We start from the raw sequence: 24,906 nt of genomic DNA, 5'->3' as shown, positions 1-24,906 counted from the left end.
TGTAGAATTCAAGAAAAGATATTTTAAGGTGGTAGCATCAAAAAGAAAACAATGTGTCTCTTAAGGAAAAGAAGTTATCCCTTTTTATACTCGTGAAGCCCTTGTTGATGAAGCCCATTAAAACCCTTTGTCACTGGGTATGATCATGAGCTATTTAGTCAACCTGCCCCAGGACAGATTTTGATCAGGAATTACAGACATCTCACCTGGATTAATAACTGGAGACTCTTCATTGAAAAAAAAAAAATTAAAAAATGATGCTAAGGAAATGTCATAAATTCACACGTTCCTAGATTTCACCTTTAAAAGTAGATGATTCTTTGGTTCTTGAAAATTCAATTATATACCTCAAAAAGGACAATTGCTATTACAATACTTTCACTCTTGAAGATTAATTACTTTCCTCCAGTTTTGTTCCTTCAGTTGAGTTTCCTGTAGCAGGCATTTGCTGGCATTCCACTGTCAGCATTTTTAAACATTGATCTCAATTATATATAAATTTTTGCATCCTTATTTTCAAACTATTGTGTTAGAAGTATAAATCAATCCTTCTATGAATCCTTGAATATTTAAATGTGCTTCTGTACGTTCAAGTTTCAGTTTTGTCTCCTGATAAGGAAACGTGCTTGATTTGATTCTTAATCTTAGAGAACTGATTGAAGCTGATTTCTTGGTTTAAATAATATTTTTAAAGTACATTTTTTTTCAGTGTTGAATAGCTCCCACATAATAAAAGAAGAAAAGCAATCTCTGTGCAACCCATCATTCATCCACTTTCTCTCCAGTTCTCTCTTTTCCCCAGTCCACATTGCCTGTAGTATGAATTGTACTCTGAAGACAAACCAACCTCTTTATCAAACTCATGACCTGGCAGCAGAGCACAGTGCAAGGCAGAAGCAGCCTCGGAATATGTTCGTTTATCCAAGATTCTTTTCTTTTTTCTTTTTTAAATGGAGCTATCCTGTCCTTTCAAAGATAGTGGTATACTCCTAAAATTACTGAATTCCTGAGATTTTTATATTAAACCACATAGTGATAGTCCTAGTCTCAAGCATATTCTTGTCATGCATGGCTTACTTTAAGAAGATAAGTAGATGCTCTCCTGCCTTGAATAAGGACACTGCAGCTGCAAGAAGTTTCTTCACTAATTTTTTTGGAATACATAATACATTTACATTGTCCAAAATACATTTGGTTTGTAACAATATGACTTGTAAAAAAAAATTTTATCAATATGGGCAAATAGTTAATTCATGATTATATCTCAATGAAGAGTCGTTACCTTATGTCCGAACAAGGGACGAACACATATTCAGAATCAGAAATGATGTTCTCAGAGCATGAGGTTTCATGATGATTGCTGGAGAATTACAAGTCACAGTACTTATTAAGATGTTGACAATTTAAATAGAATAAAACCAAAAAACACACGAGGCAAAATAAGCATTTTTAGAAGTGTGAATCTGATTTCTTGTGTAATAGTAAAAGCTGCTTCTGGTAGAGATTTGTATGGGGCATAGATTCGCTCAACAAATATGTGCAGAGCCCTACTGATGAGATAAACTGCTCTGGGTGCTGGGAATAATATGATGAGCTAGGCACATTAAGAGCCTGTGCTTCTGGAACTTGTACTCTACTGTAGAGAAAGTGGAGACCAACAAGAACTAACCAATATAACCCAAACGAAAATATCACCAATGACCAGTTCCAAAAAGCCAGTAGACACCAGGTGATATAACACTCAATGAGTGGTAACATTCTAGACTGAGTAGTCAGAGAAAGCCTTTCTGAGAAGGTGACATTTACTTTGACGTGGTATTGATAAGAGAAGCAGCAAGAGGGAATAACTACTTCAAAGGCCTACACTGAGAGTAAATATAGAGTACGGCCGGGGCATAGGAGCAAGGGGTGAAATCATAGGAAATAATTAATGGGGCAACTCATGTTAGTCTGAAGACCCTGGTGAGGAGATTGGTCTTTATTCCGAAAGTATTGGGGAATTATCCAAATGTTACAAGCAGCAGAGGAGGGATGTGGTTGGAGAATGTGGACCCAGTTGTATTTTAAAAAGATCAATCTCTGAAACACAATAGATGATTCCATTTCAATAGGATTCTTACTAGATTCTTACTTTTGATCAAGAATTTCACAAATGTACGCGTGGAGGACTTATGCTAAGGTGACTTCCTGAGTCAAATCCTTGTACAATCCCCTCCTTTTGAGTATAAGCAGCACCTGTGGCTTATTTCCAACCAAGGGAAACTAACAGAATATGGCAAAGGTGATGGGATGTCACTTGTATGATTGATGGCCTGAAGTTACGTAAGACTGTATTGCCTTAGCCCGCTGACTGGAGAGATGCTCTCCTGCCTTGAACAAGGACACTGCCACGATATGAGCCGCCCAACATAATGGCAGGGAGCTGCTGCTGGCTAGGATGTAAGGGCAGCTTCTGGCCAGTAGCTAGTAGGAAGCTGGGAGCCTCAGCCATACAGCCACAGGGATATGGATCCTGCCCACGACCTGAATGAGCCTGGAAGTAGATTCCTCCCTAGACAAGTCTCCAGGGGGGAACGCGGCTCAACCAATTCCTTGATTGTAGCCTTGTGAGACCCCGAGCTGAGCAATCGGGTCAGCCATGCCTGGACTCCTGGCCATGGAAACTGTGAGATAACCAGTGTGTACTGCTTTCAGCTACAAAGTTTGTGGTAATTCATTATGCAGCAACAGAAAACGAATACATTATGTGATAAAGTCTCTGCAAGACCACAACGAGGGTTGCAGAAGATGGTCAGTGGTTCTGCTCTCAAAGCTCAACAGATCCAAACAGTTCAGGAGAACAAGGCACAAAGAGATACAAATTCCCAACCCAAAACAAATTTTTCTTTTCGTTTTAATTTCATTTCTGTATTTTAACATACTCTTGTAGAATGTGATTTTTTTTTCATTATAAATTTTTGTGCTGGCTTCTGATTTAAGAGAATTCTGGTATTCTACAACTTGGCTATTCAGTATAGCTGAACTTTACTTTTAGAACATATAGCCATAAAAACTACGAATATATAAAAATGATATTCTGGGAAGTACCTAATGGCAGAAGAGGACTACAAGTTGAGGAACTGGAAGACAGTGGCTTAGATCAGTAGTTGAAAACAAAATCTCGCTGCAGGGACAGGTGCCACTGGCTTCTTGTGGGCAGAGGCCAGTGATAAACAGCTAACAATGGACAGGAGAGTGTTTCCACAACAAAGAACTATCCAGCCACAAATACCTATGGCACCGAGGTTGAGAAACTCTGCTTTAGCTATTTCACTGAGTCCTTTGAAACTGTGTAGGCAAGTCACTTAAAACCATCTGGATTGTTTTCTCTTCTGTTAAGAAAAAACAGTGACTTAAGATGAGTCTGAAGTTATTTTACTGTTATAACTCTGAATCCATAATTCTGAGCATTATTTGATCTTCTAATAAGTGTGATGCATCGTGGTACATGCTTGGGGAAATACAACAGAGAAGAAAATCACATTCCTCACCCAGCACAGGCTGAAAATTCAGTTGGGGAAAAGAGATACAGATTCACGAAACCACTGAATAACACCAACAAAAAAGACAGTATAGTATTAAGTGGCAAAATGAGGGCAACATGAGTTCACAGAAGAGGTAAACTAATATGGACTCGATCATTCTAGTAAAATTCCACTGACAGTGCATTTCCCAGGCACTGACTCCCTCTTGGTGCTCCCACAGCAATTTGTTCTTATTCCTAACACGGGTCTTACCATCTATTTCTGTAAATATGTCTGTTTTCCCATCTACTGTGGGCCCTTCAAGACCAAGCATTGTGTATTACTCATTTCTGCATCAACAGTGCATAACACACGTGGAACAAGTTCATTATGTATTTGCGAAACTGAGTCAATAGGTGGAGGGATGGGATATTAATATTAAGTAGGGTATAAACATGAAAAGAAGGACAGAGAAATGAATGAGTGTCACCTTTATAAGGAGACAGGGTTGGCTAGACACAGGTTATATTAGCAGATGACAAGAATCCAACTCGAACTTAAGCAAAAAGAAACAATGCACTGGAAGACCATCCAGAAATGGAGGAAGAACTGAATAACCAAGCCTTGGGAATACACGAAGTAGTATAGTTTCAGGGACCACAGCAAGTCAAATCACGAACTCTTCATTTTTGCGGTTCCTCTTCTCAACTCCTCTCTGTATATTGATTTAATTAATTCTTAATGAAGGCCATTTTCTACTACCTAGTTGGGGAGAAACAGCCACACTCTAGGCTCATCTTCATATCTTGTCACCAGAATGCAGTTTTTTAATTAGACCCAGTTTGAAAACTATTCAGTGGATCTATTTCCAAGTCTCACTTGGCTCACATGCCCGTTCCTTGGACCAAATTCTATGCTGGAGCACGGGGTATGGGACACTCAGCTGTATGTGGATAATGTCCACGCTGATATTGGAGGTCTTGAAAACTGTCAGGCAATCATTAAAAGATTTTAATTTTAAATAGGAGATACTTATATGTGTTTGTGTGTGTGTGTGTGTGTGTGTGTGTGTGTGTGTGTGTGTTTTAGAAGGACACAGTTCGCAAGGTGAGAGAAAAGACATTCTTCAGTCTATTGTGATAAGGCACGATATTTGAAAATATCATTTCTCTGTTATACTTACAATTTCAGTTTGCATGTCCTTATTAAGTTTCTAAATCTTTCTCCTTCCTCCAGATACCTCTCCATCTTCCATGTTGCAACCATTAAAATCTCTCCACTGCTGTTTCTCCTTCATGTCCTTTTTAGGCCAAAAAATAAACTTCTAATCCTTTGCCTTAGCATGTAAGTCCCTCCACAATAAGCCCCTGCCCCGCATTCTATTTATTTATGTTATTTTATGAGGAAACGTAAAGCTTAAGAAGCATAGTAATTACGATGAGGCCTATATTTGCATAGGCATCCATTTCATTCAGACACTCCATCTGAGTTTTAGCACATTTTGCTTTGCCAGAAATTTCAATTTATTTCTGTCCACCGAAACTCATGTATAAATTCTGTCAACAATAGAAATAAACGATAAAGCAAACCTCTCTTCGCATCTGTTTAATATTTGTCCCTTCCCCTTCTTCATTAAAATGAGAGCAACCACATCATAGGCAGGTGAGGGGAATTAAATATACCAACAAATAAGTTTAAGTCATTTTTAATACAGCTAAATATACATTTGACCAAGGCTTAATTGAATCATATCAGGCATTATAATTCATTGTAATGTTTTCATTTTTAATGTTTTTATTCTGTCATCTAAAAGTAGTTCTAATTATATACTAGTCTCTTATTATTACTTTCATAATAAAGTTCCCCCAAATAGGATTTGTCATATAAGATTTGGCATCATAGCTAATTTACTGCAGCACATATTTTTACTCACTTGCATACGAGGTAGAATTCTATACTATCTTTTAAGTAAGTGTTCCATTAAAAAGATAATAAAAGCAATTTAAATATCTATAATTTAACACCTTCGGTTGCTTAATACACATAGAATACAAAACTAGTTAATAGTGTGATATTATTTCTTTTGCAGTAGTTTAGTATTTTACATGCTCTAATTCCAACTGTGCTTAATTCATACATCGCAAAAAACAAACACTATAAATATTACAGTAAGACTCTCAAAAATGAATATTAAAGTAAACATAATATGTCACTTTCTTCTGTTATATTCCTTCCCTAACATGCTACAGCCATTGTATACCTATTTTTATTTAGCATTAAGAATCATTTTAAAACATAATGTATTTTCCATTTTTATAAATCAAAAGTTAGGTGACATCATATGAGTACATTGAACTCTCTTTATCCTTAGAGTAGGGAGAATAAAAAGGGCACTAGAAAGAACTCTACTCTATAAAACACTGCACATTCTAAGTATAAATACCAGATTTTCATTATCTTGCTTTAAGTATTCCTATTCTCAATGTTCTATAACATATTTAAGGTGGCCTCATCTTCTACATCTTTCCTACTTTTTTTTTTTTAGCATCATCCTACTTTTACTATCCTTCCTATCTAGCTCAGATCACATTGTCTATTATTTCAAATACCCTCATTGATAACTATCCTTGCCATCTTCTTTGGCTTTTCTTCCCACCTGTTTGCCAAAATCCCAACAGGTAGCCACCATCTGTAAGCTTGCTTCTAGATTGCTAAAGTCTGCTGGAAAAAAAATAAAAAATAACCAACAATAGTGAGGCAGATTAAAACTTTCCAATTTCACTGATTCCAATAATGCCTAACACATTTCGGAATGCATCACTAGTCAAAACAAATTAGGGGAAGGGAGGGAGCTATCGGAGAAAAAAAAACTAAGCTCCTACCTTGTATAATTAGCTCTATGGAAGTTATCGGATTGTCAAATTTTAGAACATTAAATTTAACTTTATCACGAAAAGCTGATTTGTTTACAGGAGCTGTACAAATCAGTCTATCCAGAGGCCAGATAACGATAAGCACAGACAGACTTTATGATGACTCACTCTCTGTTTCAAATGATAACCATTTGCAAAGACTGCTCTTAAACAACACTCAATTTATTTTATTGGTATAAATTGAATGTGGTTTTTCCTTATGAACCCAATCTGCCAAAAACCAAATCTAAAATTCCTCTTGCTGCTTTTTTATTTAACTCAAGGACATCTAATGTCATAATTCTGCCCCTAAGCATACGTGATGTGGTTGAAGGTAGGAACCTGACAATTTTTTTCTCATTAATTACTTATTGTTTCATTCACCATAGCCTTATCTGTGAAGCAGTGATAAAATTTAGCTCATCTATCAGCCCCTTGTACAATAATCTTACTCACCCTTATGTGTGGAAAAAAAGGAGTTTTAAAAAATTATCCCTTCATAATTACAATGAATTCCTAAGCTCTTTCAACAGCTGTGTCTAAATCTAAACTTTCAGTACATATTTTTATTATTTAAAATAATTATTTCTTTGAGATCTATGGTTAAAGGATCTCATTCTGTTTTCAATACATATTTTAAATGTTATTTAATGTGTATACCACCAAGCAGAAAATAAAAAGATATATTTTTTTAACAAAGAACAAATGACTAAGATGAAAATTAGTCTTCTACCTGTCATAATAATTGAATATTTAAGAAAAAAACATAAAGAAGCTGGATTGTTTGTTGACTTTTCTTTGTGTTCAACTTTAACATACTTTATTTAGAAATTCAGTTCTAGTTATCTACTTGTCAAAGTCAAGGTTTAAAAGCTTAGCTTAATATCTCTTCCACTGCTCATTCTTGTTGATGATTTTCCTCTGAATCACATTTTCATTCTCCCTGATCTCTTGTCTTTTTATTCAAGGTACGTTTTTTATAGTTTCCCTCCTCCTCCCCACGTCCTTCCCCAACCCCACCTCAGACATTCAAGCAGCCTGTGACAGCTCTTATTTCACCCACAAACAGGTCTACCATCAGTCATCTCTTTCCCATGTCAACTACTACAAACCTGGTTTGTGTGTTCAATAACTCTGAAGTGGCAAAGCTTAATAACAATTAACTGATTTCATTTTCTAATCCAGTTGTTCCTAGCTTTTGGAGAGTTTCAGAATCCTTTGAAAATCTAATGATAGCTTTAGATCCTCTTGCCAGAATATTCCACATCCACAAAATTCACCATACCATTCCAGATGATTAGCAGAATTACAGAAGCCAGACCACAAGTATTACTTTAAATATTTGCTCGATTCCCCCAATTTCAATCTGCCACTTTAATCCCTCTAATGTATTAACAATTCATATTAATTCCCTCAGAAAACTTGTTCAGCCCCACTATTTGATGAAATAAATCTAAATCTTTATTCAGGACTCAAAATTCTAAAAGCCACAGCTTTAATTTGGGGGACCCTCACAATTACTTCACTCTGTGGAGCCTACAGACTAACCCAAACTGATATTCACCAAACTTCCTTCCATGCTGTCCTTCTTTTGCTGATTTCCTCTGCTTAAATGCTCTCTATACCAACTAAAATATACCAATGCCTAGGTTCCAAACCAAGAAATTCTGAATTAGTCAGTTTGGGTACAGCGGGAGCATCAGGGTGTTAAAGCTTCCGGGGTATCTCGAATGTATAGTAAAGTTTGAAAATCACTGATTCAGGTCATCTGTCTCACACCCTAATCCCTTAGATCTTTAACCATTTTAACAATCTTTACTTCCAGCCACAACTCAGAAGATATCATTAGGATATCATTAGATATCATTACAACCAAATGAAAGTCAATGCTTTCTTAAATAGAACACAAAAACATGAGCTACAAAGGGAGAGATTGTTTAATTAGACTTGATTCAAATGAAGAATTTACATTCATCAAAAGAACAAACTGGAAGAAGATATTTAATATATTTATCAGGCAAAGTACTTATATCCATAATATATTATATTTAAAACTCCCACAAATTAGTAAGAAAATGGCAAGAAAAAATTTTGAATGTGCAAAAGTCTTGAACAGGCATTTCATCAACGATACTACCCTTATCTAAGTGACCAATGATAAAATAAAGATGTGCCCATAATCATGACTCATAAGGGGCATGCAAGTACAAAGATAAGATAGTAGGACCCATCAAGAAGGTTGAGTACATAGACTGACCACATAAAGTGGTGGCGAGCAAGTTCAGAACTGGTATTCTCTTACACTGCTCATACACACATAAAACCACTTTGGAAAACCATTTGGCAACAGCATCTATTAAAGCTGAACATAGCTGAATATATACCTCCTTACGACCTGCTAGCCATTCTACCCTTAGGTATCATCCCCAAAATGATATTTACACAGACAAGTAAATACAGCATTATTTAATATAGCCCTAAAATGGTAAACATACCAAATTTCATTGTACAGTAATTAGACAAATAAGTTATCATGTTTACTAATAAAAATTAACATTGGAATCTTCTCATAATTTTAGGGGAGCTCCCTAGCACATAAAAAGTTTATTTTCTCTTGCTGATTTCAAGATTTTCTCTTTGTCTTTGACTTTAACATTATAACAATGTTTCTCTTGGTATTGACCTCTTTGGGTTCATTTTACTAGGACTTTTATGTGCTTCCTGAAGTTTGATGTCCATTTCCTTCCTCAGATTTGGGAAATTTTCAGCCATTATTTCCTCTCTTTCTCTCTTTCTCTTTCTCTCTCTCCACCCCCTTCTGGAACTCCCATAATGTATATATTGGCTGCTTAATGGTGTTCTGTAAATCCTTTAGTCTTTCTTCACTTTTCTACATTCCTCTCTTATTTTTTGCTCCTCTGACTCAAAATTTCAAATAACCTGTCATTGAGTTTATTGATTTTATTTTTTTTTCTACTTGACCAAATCTGCTGTTAAACTCCTCTACTGAATTTTTTTCAATTCTGTTATTGTATTCTCAGCTCCAGGATTTCTGTTTGGTTCTTTTTTATACTTTCTGTCTCCATTGGTAGTCTCATTTTGTTCATGCATTTTCCTGATTTTGTTTAGTTATCTACCTGTGTTCTCGTTATAGATCATTGACCTCTTTTAACACAATTATTTTGAATTTTTTGTCAAGTTATTCATAGATCGCCATTCCTTTAGATTTCTTTTATTCCTTTGATTAGACCGTATATCCTTGTTTGTGTCCACGTGATGTTTCTTTTTCTTCTTTTTTTTCCGTTTTGCTGAGTTTTGCATTTGAATAAACAGCACTTCTACAGTCTGTATGGGCTGGCTTTGTACAGGGAAAGACTTTCACCAATTAAAACAGCTAGAGATTCTGACGGCCTCTAAAACCTTTTTCAGGGGGATGCAACTTCTCCGGGTTTGCACATGTTAATTTCCCAATTAGAGAGAGTTTCTAGTTTCTTTTTCAGGAGCTCATAATCTCTTGCTCCCTCTGGTGTCTGTTTGCAATACTACAGGTTCTGTGGTACCACAGCAGCATGTTGTCGGGCTGTTTTGTTCTCATTGACCTCCAGGCATCCAAAGTATCATAGATCCTTGTCAGGGCTCCAAGTCAGTCCAAAAAGAAACCAGTTCCTTGGGCAGCCCTTCATAAAGCTGAATGAATGCTCCACTCTTCCTCCCTCACATGAAGCCAAGTGTTGGATGCATTCTCCGGATAGCACCAAGTCATAAAGCCTCTGTCTTTAGCACTGCAGTTCACCTGGTGTGAAAGCAAGCTACCCATATTCTTACTTTCAGCAGTCCCCCCCGTGCATCCAAACTATGCTACTTCCAATTATGCGACTGCACTGCTCCAAGTCAGATGAGAAAGAAACAAGTCCCTGTGGCAGCCCTCTGAAAGGCATGCACATTGGACACTGGTTCCACTCTTCTTCCCCCACCGCTCCCCCCCCCCCCCCCCCCCCCCCCCCCCCCCCCACAGAAGCCATGAACTGGAACTCTCTCCAAAGGCACTGAGCTATGCTGGCTTCCTGGTAGGGCAATCAGCAACAGAATGAAAGTTCTCCTTCATTTCAATGCAGCTGTTCTCAACTTTTTAGCTTCCTGGGGTACTGCGATTCCTTAACTGGTTTCTGGAGTTCCTATAAAGATATTTTGGTCCATTTATTGTTGTTAAGGTAGTGTCTCTGCAGGGCAACGAGGATGGGGTCTTCCTATTCTACCGTCTTGCTCTTAGTCTCATTGATCTCACTGATTTCTGCTCTGGTCTTGATTATTTTCTTTTCCCACTTACTTTGGTTTTATTTTGCTCTTTTTTTTTTTCCTATTTATTATGGTAGACAATGAAGTCATAGACTTGAGACCATTCTTCTTTCCTAATATAAACATTTGGTGCTATAAATTTTCCCCTTAACACTCTTTTAGTACCATCACACTAATTCTGCTACATTGCACTTTCATTCAATTCAAAATACCATCTAAATACTCCTTTGACTTTTTTTCCTTTGACCCATATGTTATTTAGAAATATACTATTTAATCTCTAAACTTTGGAGGATTTTTCCAGACAGCATTCTGTTGGTGATTTCTAACTTAATCCCCTTGTGTTCTGTAACTTACACTGAATAACTTGAATTCCTTTAAATTGATTGAGATTTGCTTTATGGTCAATGCAGTCTATCTAGTTTGTGTGTACTTGAAAAGAATGTTTGTTTTTGGTGAAGTATTTTATAAATATCGATTAGGTCAAATCAATTAAGTGTTGTTCAAATCTTTTATTTCCTTACTCATTTTTCTTTCTCTTATTGTATCCATTATTGAGACAGGGTTATTGAAATCTCTGACTATGATGGTGGGTTTGTCTATTTCTTCTTGTAGTTCTAGTAGTTCTTACTTCATGAACTTTCAAGCTCTGTTATTAAGTGCACAGATCTTGATAAACTAACCCCTTTATCGCTATAAAATAAACTTATTTATCTCTGGGTAATATACTTTGCTCTGAAAGCTATTTTGTATGATATTTTTTATATAAAGTGTTAGGATGATACAGATTCTTTCACTTTTAGCTTACTTGTGTCTATGTTTATGTATTTGAAATTTGTTTCTTATAGGCAGAATATAGGTAGTTATTGCTTTTTATCCAGTCTGACAATCTTTGTATTTTAATTGGAGTTTCTACATCATTTAAATTTGATCTATTATTGATATGGTTACATGCAAAGCTATCACCTTGACATGGTTGTTTTTTGTTTGTTTGTTTTTTATTTGTGCCATCTTTTACTCGTTTCTCTTTTCCTCTTAACTGAAGTTTTTTGGTTTAATGAATATTTCTATGATTTTATTTCCTTTGTTGGGTTTTTAGTTTGCTTTATCATTTTAATGGTTGCTTCAGGATTTACAGAATACATGTTTATGTTATCACAGTCTATGTCTAAGTGACACAATACCACTATGCATACTGTATAAAAACCTTAAAACAGTATACCGCCATTTCCCCCTCTCAATATTTGTGCTATTGTTGCTATCTATTTTAGTTATACATATACATAAACCTCACATTACATCATTATTATTTTTGTTTAAACAGTTACTTATCTTTTAGAGAGATAACAAAGAAAAATCTTATTTACCTATCTAGTTACCATTTCCTGTTCATTTAATTTTTTTGTGTACATCAATATTTCTATCTAGTATCATTTTCTTTCTCCTTAAAGAAATTCTTTCAATCTATTGCAAGACTACAGTTTACAGATTCTTTGTAATCTTTTGTATGTCTGTATTTAGCCTGTGTTTTGAAAGTAATTTTTGATGGGTTTAGAATTCTAGGATGATATATTTTTCTTAAAGTTTTTAAAAACTTTGCTCCACTGAATTGTTTATAATATGAAATATGCTATCATCCTTCTTTTTGAACTTCTATATGTAATATGTCTTCTTATTCTTTCTTCTTTTAACATTTTCTATTTAATACTAGTTTTGAGCAATTTGATTATGACGTACCTTGGTGTAGTTTTCTTCATCTTTCTTATTTTCTTATTTTGGGGGGTTGTTAAGATTTTTTGATTTGTGGATTTATAGTTGTCATCACACTTGGAAAAATTTTGACTATTTTGTTGAATATTTTTCCCCAATCCCTCTTCTGTCCTTTTGGCTCTCCAATTCCGCAGAATTAGGTATATTGGGTTGTTCAAAGTTGACCCACAACTCAGTGATTCTCTGTTTATATTTTTTCTCTATCTTTTCTTTTGGGATTCATTTTTGATAGTTTTATTGCTGTGTCTTCAACTTCACTAATCTCTTCTTCTGCAATGTTTTATCTGCCATTGACTCGATCCAGTGCATTTTTCATCTCACAATTTTAATTATCATCTTTAAAAGTTTTATCTGGGTTTTTTTTTTATATGTCTTCTATGTTGCCACTTAACTTTGATCATATGGAATACTTTATAATTTTTAAAGTCCTTGAGCTCTGGATCAGTTTTGATCATCTGATTTATATCGTCAGGATGATTCAGATTCCTTTCTTTCTTTCTTTCTTTCTTTACTTTTTTTTTTTTTTTTGTATAGTCGGTAAGTTTTGATTGGTCACCAGATATTGTGAACTTTAATTTGTTGGGTGCTAATTTTCTTTTTCATCCCTATAAATATTCTTAAGCATTTCTTTTTTTCTGGGATCCAGTTAAATAAAATTTCCTGGTCTTGCTTATGACATATTTATATGGGAACAACATAGTGTTAGGTTTGGGGTCATTCATCTCTATTACTGATGTAAGATACTTATCTGTACACTGCCCAATGATCCATGACATGTAAGATTTTCCAGTGTGTTTCTATGCCTGGCCCTGTGTGAACACTGAGCATTGTTACATTTTGGAAGGTTACTTCCCCAGCCCTATGTCCTCACACACATGCTGATTAGTAATCAGCTGAATACTCAGTGGAAGATCCTCGAAAGATCTCTGGAGTTTTCTGTCAGTATAGCTCCTTTTTCTCCAACAATTGATTCTGTGAACTCTATCTTCTTTGGCTCATTGGACTTTCAGTTCCATATCCTCAACTCACTGTTGCACTGAACTCCACCTAAGTTTTTCTTCCCTGTGTTGTGGTCTGAAATCTCTCTCAAGGGATAATTATCTTAATTGCCTGATGTTCAGTTTCTTGAAAACCATTGCTACATATATTTTGTTTGCTTTCTTACTCATACAGGAGGCTAAAGCCAATCTCTGCCACTCCATCTTGACCCAAAGGTGAAGTTCACCAAAACGTTATTTTTTTTCTCAGAAAATTTTAGTTGTTTGCATTGAGTGGATCGTTCTAAATGCTACAACGCCTATATTAACAGAGACTCTGTTGATTTGTTTTAACCTTTTGGGATATCTATACTTGATGTTAATTAATAATTCTTTCCCAATGTCTTCCTATGCCCCCAGTGATTCTTATCCAGGGATGAAATACCTTATTCAGAATTATATCGTAGTTAAATAAAAATTAAAGGGTTTACAAATAAAACAAATCATCCTTTCTGACCTCAAAGATAAGTAAAAAAATAAGATTATATATATCAACACACAAAAAACTAATTTAAATCTGTTTTTTATGATGACCAGCTAATATTGGTCTCTCTAGGCAACATGATACATTTTGATGACAATACAACCTGTCTCTTTCATTGTATGATTAGACATTGAAATTCTACTAAAAATATTTTAGTTTCTTTACTTCAAGTTGTAGTGGATAATTTTCCCATTTCATTTTTTTCTAATTAATGTATTGAAAATAAATATGAAATAAATATTTTCTATTTCTGATGTTGTCTTAACACTTTCTGAAATGGTAAATTTAATCTCACACACAGATCTTTAAAAATATTTTATAAAAACAAATCATATTCTCTGCCACTTCCCTTGTTCAGCTTACAAATATGTTACTTGAAATTGATGTCCAAATTTAAAAGTAGTGGGCTTTTGTTTTTTAAAATTAATATCTTAATTCAATAAAGTTATCAAATATATAACTGAATGACTTTAGACAATCCTCCTGTCCTGAGATTTTAATATGCCCAATATTATATTTCAGAGCTTTTGGCTTGTTAGTGTGTGTGTGTGTGTGTGTGTGTGTGTGTGTGTGTGGTGTGTGTGGTGTGTGAGTGTGTGTGTGTGTGTTATAATTTGGACTATTTAAGTACATATTAATGAATTCCCTTTATTTCATTTTAACGATGGCTTATAGGAAAATAGAATATACAACTGCAGATAGTTTATTTTTTCTGAGATTCTAAGTTGAATTGTCAGATAATAATAGTATCACCTGTAATAAATAATCCTAAAATAAAATTTATCATCACAATCTTTATTTCTTTTAGTAATGTTTAGATAAGAAATATAATTAACATTTTCTTCCACTATTTTCTATGTTCATGTACTGAAAAGAAAAACATTTACGTGAGCTTAATATTCAAACCAAGTTGATTGACTCAATATGAGTCTAATTAGGCAGTAAGATTTTAGGTAGTAATAGAAATCTTTACGGTCCACAAATAAAAGGACTTTTTTCTTGAATAAAATAGAAAGAGATGATACAAAAGGAAATGGAAAGATAGGACACAGTAGCAGAACTGAAGCCTGAAATCAAACATAAAATTTAAAAGACACCCTGGGAAATCTGTTTAATCCTGGATTTTATGCTATATCAGGAGCTTAATACATTTTTATAAAGTAAAAAGAGTTGTTTTTAATTTTTTTTGCAGTTTTCATTTTTTCTTCTCTAAGATAACCAGTAATTAATATGATAGGTAGTGCCTATCTGTTCCACATTTTTATCATTTTTTTAAATAATATAGTCATCTACTTTCTGTGAGTAAATGGTAAGCAAATCGAGCTCTAGATATTAATTTATTTTAAGGTACTGTGCAAGGTACTGTAGGCAGCATTGCTGAGACTAGTGATTTCAACATTCTTTACTGTTTACATGTAAAGTGTTTATACTATGAATAATGTGACAAAGATTTTATATCTTCTAATTGGCAGAATTTTGTTAAATTTTAACAGGTTAGGAAGGAGGAAGTGTGGAGAGTTGAGAGGGGAAAAAAGACTCATATCTCAAGACAGCCTACAATTCCCACCTCCCAACAGTTCCCATATATGAACCCTCTTAAATTATATTGTAACCCTTCCCTCTGGAGTCTTGACCTGCAGTTTGAGAAATACTGGCATTGATATATGAAATACACAGATAATGCAAAAAACTCATTTTACCAGATAGTTTCACCTTCTGCCCCCATCAATCATATTACAAAATCTGTCAACAGGAAGTAAATTGCTTGGCTTAAATTTCATCCCCAACTCCCTTTACGTGGTCACTTTAGAGGAAGTGTTAATGGCCAATATAAATACCAAAAGTGAACAGAAATAAAGCTACAGAAACACCAGCCTAGTTAATTAGTCTTTAAATAGTAATATCAAACTATATTTCAAATCTTGTTTTGTTAGAAAAAAATAGAAAAACCTTCTGGGCTCTCATTTTATTATGTTTTGAAGAAAACAATATTATTTTCCAGTATCAGTGTTTCTCTTTTACCTTTTCTTTGCTTTCCTACTCTGCAGCTCTTCAGACAATCTTTTCATCCAACTTTCTCCCTTTCCTACCTCACTTAGTACCGTGACAAAGCCCAATATGGTAAGGGATGCGAATAAACTTAGGAAAAAAAATATTTTAGGTATATAAAACTATATAGTAAATACTGAATTCCTGTATTTGTCAGTTGGCTAATGAATATTTACTGTGTGCCTACTACCTACCAGACAATATCATGCATTCAGATGATGAATGGTTAACAAAATAGTCCCTTCCCTCATGGAGTTTACACTCAACAATTAACAGAGAAGTAAAACATATTGCACCAGTATTTACTAGCTATAAACAGTATTTACTAGAAATTGTTATGTGCAAAATGTTGGGAGTAGATTTTTGAAGTGCTAAGAAAATGTGTAATTTGAGCATCACCTTATTCCAGTGCATTAGGAAAGGTTTACCTGCATAGCAATATTCATACCGTGACTTAAAGGGCCACCAACTAAGTACGGTAAAGAGAAGGGGTAGAACATTCCACAGTCTGTTATAAAGGGTCTATTACATCTCACAATGATCTTGCTGCATTGACAGCCCAGGAAGAGGGAACAGCATGCTCTAAAGCTGTGAGGCAGGCGAAAGGACAATATGCTCCAACAGAAAGCCAGAGGGGCTGGCATGAAGTAAGCCGAAGGCAGAGCTGTGCAACGGAGACTGGAGAGGCAACTAAAGGTCGGGTTGTTGGGATTTGTCAGGGCATTATTTGAAGGACTACTGGAAGCTGGTGAAAGGTTTTGAGAGAGAAATGCCATATTTAAGTCTGTGTTTGAAAAAGGGCTGGTACTGGCTGCTGCATGAAGAGTGAAGAGGAGGAGGCAGAGGGAGTATGGCTGTGATGACCGCAAGCCTGGCTGAGGATGCTGACAGTGAACAAGGATACAAGTGAATGAATTCAACAGTTAGTTAGGTGGTGGAATGTACTGAATTGGGGGTAGGATGAGACAAGAGTGACCTGAAACTAAACTGTTAGCTGAATATTAAATATTTGATTATCAAGAATTTTCATATCCCTGCTTAGGGATTGTAAGACTTCTGGGTAGATGATCCGGCTGGACCGTTTCTTACTGAAACTTTCCCAATTTGGTATGAACATCCAGGGCATATAAAATAAAAGGTAAGAATTATTTTCAAATCTATATGTGCATGTTAATTCATTTCTCATGAAGAAAAGAAAAACTATGTTGAGAGTGAGGGCTGAGTAAGTATGTCTTCTTTCTGTATTCATAATTATAAGAGGAATTTCTAGTGGTGAAATAATGCCTTCAGGACACAAAAAGAGCTTTAAGCCATTTTTTTTTCCTCATCTATTCCTTCTGTCACTGACTTTGCCACTGTAATTCTCAGTTTTAGCTTATAATTCTGTGTTCTCTACACAATGGGCTGCAACTTATGTCTTTGCTAGACACACAAACCCCAAAGCTGTGAGCTGCTCACCCCAAACTGTTTTGAATATCCTTTCTAAATACAAAGCCCAGTTACTGTCTCATTTTTCCCCTATAGTAACCACCAGTAATCCAAATATCTTTCATTCAAGTTCACTGTAACACCTATTTTCAGCAAAATGGTCTGCTACGTGCTAAACTGAAACATACAAACATTGACTGTTAAATCTCACAATGATCTTGTTGCATTGATAGCCCAGTGCTTCACATAACTTTGGGAAGACTAAACAAGTATAAAATTATTAGCAACAAGTCTTCAATGAACTTATTAATAGGTTATCATTAAACATTTCTAATGTAGGCCTTCAAGAAGCTTACTGGCTTGCACAGTTGTCTTTTCCGGTAATAATGGGATAAGCGATAAGATAAAGTCTAAGATAAGAGATCTTAGAATCTTAATTAAGTAGTAATGTCGAATGCTTACTTTAACTCATTTGATACAGAGCCTGATCTCAAGATTTTTATACATTGAAATACTTATAAGTGAATCAATGAGTTATACTTGAAATGTCTCCTCACCACCATCACCTTCACTCCCTGTTAGCCTTGAGTGATCATTTAGTTAACACACATGTTCATGTTAATAATGTATCTCTTATACATTATACAATGTATCTCTTAACATCAGTAGCTGTGAAAAAGAGATACATTATTAACATTTCTCCTAAGTGAGAACACTACTCTGTTTCGCCTAACCTTGCCTAAATTATTTTCTAGTGATTATCCAATTCTATTCAGATTTTAGGAGAACTGCACTAAATCTATATAAATATTATTTTTAACTGTCATCTTTTTAAAAGTAAATAAAAATGGGATAAAAAATCTTAGGATTCACGGATCATATATACTTTATTGCTTCTATGATGTATTTGTTGGTCTGGTATTTACTATTAACTTGAATCATGTGTAATTTATGTTGCTACTATGGGCTTCCGGTTCAAAATGACAAATGTGGCACAAATATTCACCTCTTCTTACTCATAAATTTAGAAAATTTTGCAGATTTTATAAAAGCATAGAACGCTAACACAAATAAAACTAGAATCTTGAGGAAAAATTGAAAAGCTATATAGTAAAGTCATAGTCCAAGTATGAAATGAAGTGTTCAAATCAGAATAAGCAGGCTTAAGGATGAATAATGAAATGGATACCAGAAATTGAATGAATGAATGAGATGTTCATAATAAAGATATGGTGAGGAAGGTAAACAATTTTTCTTCCAAAGAGAAAAATAAAAGATAATAAGAAATGCCACAGAATATAAAGCTAAATAAGAAAAATATAAGGAAAATGCAGAAACTTAAACATGATGTGATTTTGAGAATTCAGTAAAAGGTATGTATTGCTTCTCTCTACATTTCATTGGCCTTCACTTAGTTGTGGCAAGCTGCTGTGACAACTGGAAATTTAGATTAGCTGCACTAAAAAAAAACATTTTATGAGTATATAGCTCATATTTCACACAATTACTATGGAATAGTAGCAGTTTAAACTGTTATTTTTTGTTTCATTATTCACAGAAATGATCTCGACTCCCCACTTTGCAACATCATAGTATTACCATATTCCCATCTCTCGTCACTCTATCATCCAGGTTCTGCCCCCTGTACATTATATTTTTATTTCAAGATTATTCTATTTAATAATAATAAATTTGCTGTTCTTTCAATATTGGTTAATTATAAAATTTTATAGTCCATAACATTTATCTCATTATAACTATTAGGTTGGTGCAAAAGTAATTGCGGTTTTTGGAATTATTTTTAACCTTTTAAACCTCAATTACTTTTGTACCAACTTAAGATATATTGTTCATTGTAGAACCACATTGTGTTCTATTGTTATATTCTATTTCAGTTATACTTACACTTTACAGGAATGTTTAATGGATTTCCTTATCTTACCCTTTCACTAATCTGGACAAAAAAGAGAATATACACACCAATAAATAAATAAATAAATAGATAGATAGATAGATAGATAGATAGATAGATAGATAGATAGATAGATACATAGATACATAGATAGATAAATGGATAAATAGACAAACAAATAGGGTCTGCTGGACTATAACAAAAGATTTTACGTTCTTGCTACCAGAGTCCCGGGAGAAGAGAAAAATGATGAGACTGGAAAAGTACTGAAAGAAGCCATGGCTAAACACTTCCTGAATATCGCAAGGGATATAAACCTTCATATTCAAAAGGCTGAGTGAACCCCAGACATGATAAACCCAAAGAAATCCATGTTGAGGCATATCATAATGAAAGTTTGAAAACTAAAGACAGGGAAAGAAAAAAATCTTGGAAACATCTAGAGGAAAAGAACCTCTTACCACTTACCAGAGAGGCCCAAAGAGAATGGCATATTTTTCAAGTGCAAAAAAACAAACCAAAAAAAACTTGTCAACCTAAAGCCCTAAACACAATGAAAATATCCTTCAACAAAAAGAAATTCAAGATATCAGATGAAAGAACACTAAGACAATTTGTTGCTCAAGAACACAGTAAGCAAAATTATGGGTAAATAAAGTAGACTTTCTTTCTCTTGAGTTTTTATTTTTTTAACTTTTAAAAATTAGTTTAATAGTCAACTTAAATACAGAATTAGGAAACAAAAACATGAACCTGAAGAAATGATTCAGGGAGAGGCACAGAAAGACAAAAATATGGAAAATATGGAAAAAGACATGACTTCTCTTGAGTTTTTAAAATATGATTGATAGTTGAAACAAAAATTCTAACACTGATATGGTTTTAAATATATGTAGAAGGAATATTCTTAAAAATTATAAATGGGGGGATAAAGGGAGAAAAAGGGAGACAAGGTTTCTACAATTTACTCAAACTACTGAAAAGATGACACCAGTAGAGTGTGATATACATCATAGATATATGTAACACAAATATATAGATATAATACACACATACATGCATATATACACATATAATGTACTAGAGCAATTACTAAAAGGTCATATAGAAAGATATGCTCATAAACAATACAAATTAATCTAAATGGTAATCTAAAAATGCAAATAAAAACATGAAAATTTGAAGGAGACAGCTAAAGCGGTGCTGAGAGGAAAATTTCTAGCACTGAGTGTGTGTGTGTGTGTGTGTGTGTGTGTGTGTGTGTGTGTATTTATATTTGTTTAGAAAGTTAGATTAAAAATCTAAGGATTACAATTCAAAGTATTTTAAATGTATATAAATTATATGTATGTCTATATATGTGTACGTATTACATATTATGTATATATGTATATACATAATACATAATGTATATGTATTATGTGTATATATACATATAACTTAGATCCATTTTTAAAAATATTTTTAAATACAACCAATGGGTCAAGAGCAATGTGAATTTAAAGGAGATATGCTAGAAAAGACTGAAACAACTCTTTTAGTCATACTGGTTAAAATCACATAAATTAAGCATTGACCAAGACAAGTTAGATAACTTTTTAAATAAGGCCTCCACTTCTACTTCTTTTGTCAAGACAAACTAAATTAGATTTTAAATGATTATTATTAGGGAAAAATGGCAACAAAAAAGCATGATGAATTATAGTTCCACATGGATTATTTGTAATACTCTTTCATAATAGTAATAATTAGATAACTTCTGAAATCAGCCTATTTGGTTTCTAATTCCAGATGTGGTAACTTGCTGTGTGACCTTGGGCAAGTCACTTAACCTTTCTGTGCCTCCTGTTCCTCATCTGTATTTTGCAAATAATAATAGTACCTTCTTTATAGTGTTGTAACAGTTAAATGAGAAACAAAAACTGCTATTCAAGTGTTAGCTAATAGCAGTAGTAGTAGCAGCAACAGAAGCAGCAACAGCAGTATGTCTTAACATGTCCTGAGTGAGCTATCGAGTGCCTTTATTTATGGATATCTCTAAGGCAAAACATACTAAGAAAAAATTGTGCTTTATAGATGAAATGTATACATAATAGTAATGCATTGAATTTCTAATGGTTTCCATAATTATAAACATTAATAATTTGTCTCTAAACAGCACTATACAGTTATATAAAGACATAATGCAGGCTTAGAGGCTGGGAATTATCTTTCTAAACTCATGCTTACAGCTAAAATCACATGTACACTATCCTAACCACAGGTGATTTATTTAATATGTATTTAGATATAAATTAATGTCTAATATTGCTCATAATTACATATATTCTAATGTTACAGTTTTTCATTATAAATATTTGTTGTTTACTACTTATAGTATCTCTTCTCTATTATTATTCTCTAATAATACTTCTCTAGTATTATTATTGTGATAATACTATTAATTTATCCTTGAGACTATCAATGCTTTGTCATATTGAATCATAGAAAAGGAATACAAAAAATGTAGCTCAATAATGTATAAGAATCTGTAACTAGTTTAATTAAAAATAAATTAAATGACAATGTGGTTAGTCTGCATGAAGTAGAGGATACCAATCACTTAATCTGAATTCAATATTTCAGCACACATGATTTTAAATGTGTGACTTTTTATACATGTTAAATCGTGTAATCCCAAAAAGATATGTTGAAATCCTAGCCCTCAGTATCTTCAAATATAAGCTTATTTGGAAATAAGTTCTTTATGAAGTAATCAAATTTAAATGAGGTCGTTATGCTGGGCCTTAATCTAGTATGATTGGTGTCCCTATAAAAAGGGATAACTTGAACAGAGAGACCAACACAAATAGAGGGAAGACAATGCAAAGACACACAGGGGGAATAGCATGTGAAGAATGTCACGAGATGGTTAAGATTTCGTTCTTTTTTATGGCTAATATTCCACAGTATACTACATATACCACCTCTTCTTTATCCATTCATCCATTGATGGACACCCAGGTTGCTTCAATATCTTGGCTATTGTAAATAATGCCAAAATGAACATATGGATGCATAAGTCCCTTTGAAGTAATGTTGTGAATTTCTTCAGATACATACCAAGAAGTGCGATTACTGGGTCCTTCTTTGTCTCTTGATATAGCTTTTGTTTAAACGTCCATTTTCTCTGGTATAAACAATGCTACTTCAGCTTTGTTTTGTTTACATCTTTCCATTTTCATGAAATGTCTTATTCCATCACTTTACTTTCAGTCTGTGTTTGTCTTTTGGTCTGGAATGAGTCTCTTACAGGCAAAATATGTAAGGGTTTTGTCTTTTTTTTTTTTTTTTTTTTTTTTTTTTTACTTTCAGGTGTACAAAACAATGTAATAGATACTTATCTCAGCCATAAAAAAGGACGAAATCTTGCCATCTGCAACAACATGGATCGACCTAGAGGGTATTTTGCCGAGTGGAGTAAGTCAGACAGAGAAAGACAAACGCCACATGACTTCACTTATATGTGGAATCTAAAGAACAAAATAAACAAACAAAACAGAAACAAACTCATAGATACAGAGAACATTTTGATGGTTGCCAGAATGGGGGGGGGGTTAGGGGATGGATAAAAAAGATGAAGGGATTAAGAAGTATAAATTGCTAGTTACAAAATAGTCATGGGGATGTAAAGTATAGCATAAGGAATACAGTCAATAATATTGTAATACCTATGTATGGTACCAGACAGATACTAGGTTTATCGGGTGATGAGTTCATAAGTTACATAAATATCTAATTGCTATGTTGTACACCTGAAACTAATAAGATTTTTTATGTCAATTGTAATTGAGAAATTAAAAAAATATATTTAAAAAATTTAAAAAAAATGTCACAAGAACACTGAAGTGATGCTTCTGTTATGGAATACTTGAGACTACAAGAATTGAGCCTCAGGAGAAAAGCAGAGAAATTTCCTTCCCTAGCACCTTCAGAGGAAGCATGGTATTGCCAACACCTTGACCTCAGACTTCCGGCCTCCAGAACTGTGAAACAAGAAATTGCTTCTTGTTTTAAGCCATCCCATTTGTGTGGTATTACTTTTTTATGGCAGCCCTAGGTATACGTGTCTTTTTACTAGAGGTGCTGTAACTTTTCTGATGTTGCGCTACCTATCTTGCACTATCTTAATTCTAATTCATTCAAACTGAAACTGTTCTGTAAGAATATTTCAGTATTATTTCCTTGCAGAAATAATACTGAATCTGAAGGTGTGACACAATTGACATAAGCCAATTTTTTACATCAGTAGATTTCAGTGTGTTCTCTTATATTCTGTAAAATGTGTATTTTATTTATGTAGAAAAATTGGATTAGGGTTCTCAATAGAAAAAGCTAATGTAAATTTCAGAGTTTTTAAAAATTAGAATAATCTATTTTATCTTGAACTATTTCCAGTAAGAAATAGGATCTTGCGTTCTTGTACACCTTGATTTGAATATGCAATAGACACACATCTTAATGCTAACATTGGGTCAAGGATAACAAGAGTGAAAGAGATATAATAAACCACAACCCGCATATATTTTGAACCACAGTAAGTAAATGCATTGTATAATATGTGTTCGTTATAACAATTCACCATGAACTGAGTACAAAATAAAATCAACTAAAATTTCCACTATAAAGCATTCCATTATAATTGAAAAACATATTTTGTATCATCCTTTTTTAATATTTGAGAAAGTAAATGTAAATTATGGCTTCATTCTCAAGCTATAATTCCTAGGTTATTCTTATATATAACACATAGAACCTACAGCATAATAATTGTAAAAATGATGAGTATGTTTACTTATTTTTCTTGTACTTCAAATCACTTTCCTTCTTTCCTCTTGCACTGCATCATTGTTTAGGTTCAAATGAATAGGTTTTTCTCTGATTCCTATCTGTGTACTATTTTATTTCAGTTTTTAATTCCTCAGCTATTTCAGTCTTTATGGAAAAGACTAAAATTCATAAAAGATTATGTCTATTACACAATGTAAAAGCAATCATGCGATGCAAAGACATATGCTGACAGCTCCCAAGGGAAGGACGAAGTAAGTTGATGTGACCTGGACGAAGGACAAGAGAAAACAAATTAAAAAAAATATGGAAAACTCATGCAGGCATAAAGAACACCAATCAATGATCAAAAGTGGAAACTTGGAATCAAAAGATCCAAGCAAGTTTTGCCACAAAGGGAGGCCCTATTTAAAGGAAGTGGTTCAGTGTGTAGATGCTGTGGAGTCACACCACATTTATTGGCTGTCTCTCTTACGTAATGGCTGTGTGATCTTGAGCAAGTTTTCTCATCTTAAAAAAAAAAAGAATACTACTATCTACCGCATTAGTTTATTATAGGGATTAAGTGAGATAACCTTCATAAAGCTCTTAGCATAGTATGTGCACATCTTAAGCCTCTGACAGCAGCCAACAATTAGTAAAGAGTGATAGCCACGTTGAGTCAGACAAGAACTGACTCTTTCAGTAG

General features: G+C 33.9%; 1 protein-coding gene across 1 annotated transcript in view; it reads right to left on the bottom strand.

Annotated features, from left to right (window-relative positions):
• THSD7A (thrombospondin type 1 domain containing 7A) overlaps positions 1-24,906 on the bottom strand; it is a 626,307-nt gene that overhangs the window by 559,244 nt on the left and 42,157 nt on the right. The window lies entirely within an intron of this gene.

This window comes from Rhinolophus ferrumequinum, chromosome 20 (assembly GCF_004115265.2).
Source record: "Rhinolophus ferrumequinum isolate MPI-CBG mRhiFer1 chromosome 20, mRhiFer1_v1.p, whole genome shotgun sequence".
Classification (NCBI taxonomy): Eukaryota; Metazoa; Chordata; class Mammalia; order Chiroptera; family Rhinolophidae; genus Rhinolophus; species Rhinolophus ferrumequinum.
The sequence above is the reverse complement of the archived record's forward strand: the minus strand, read 5'-3'. Positions and strand labels throughout refer to the sequence as shown.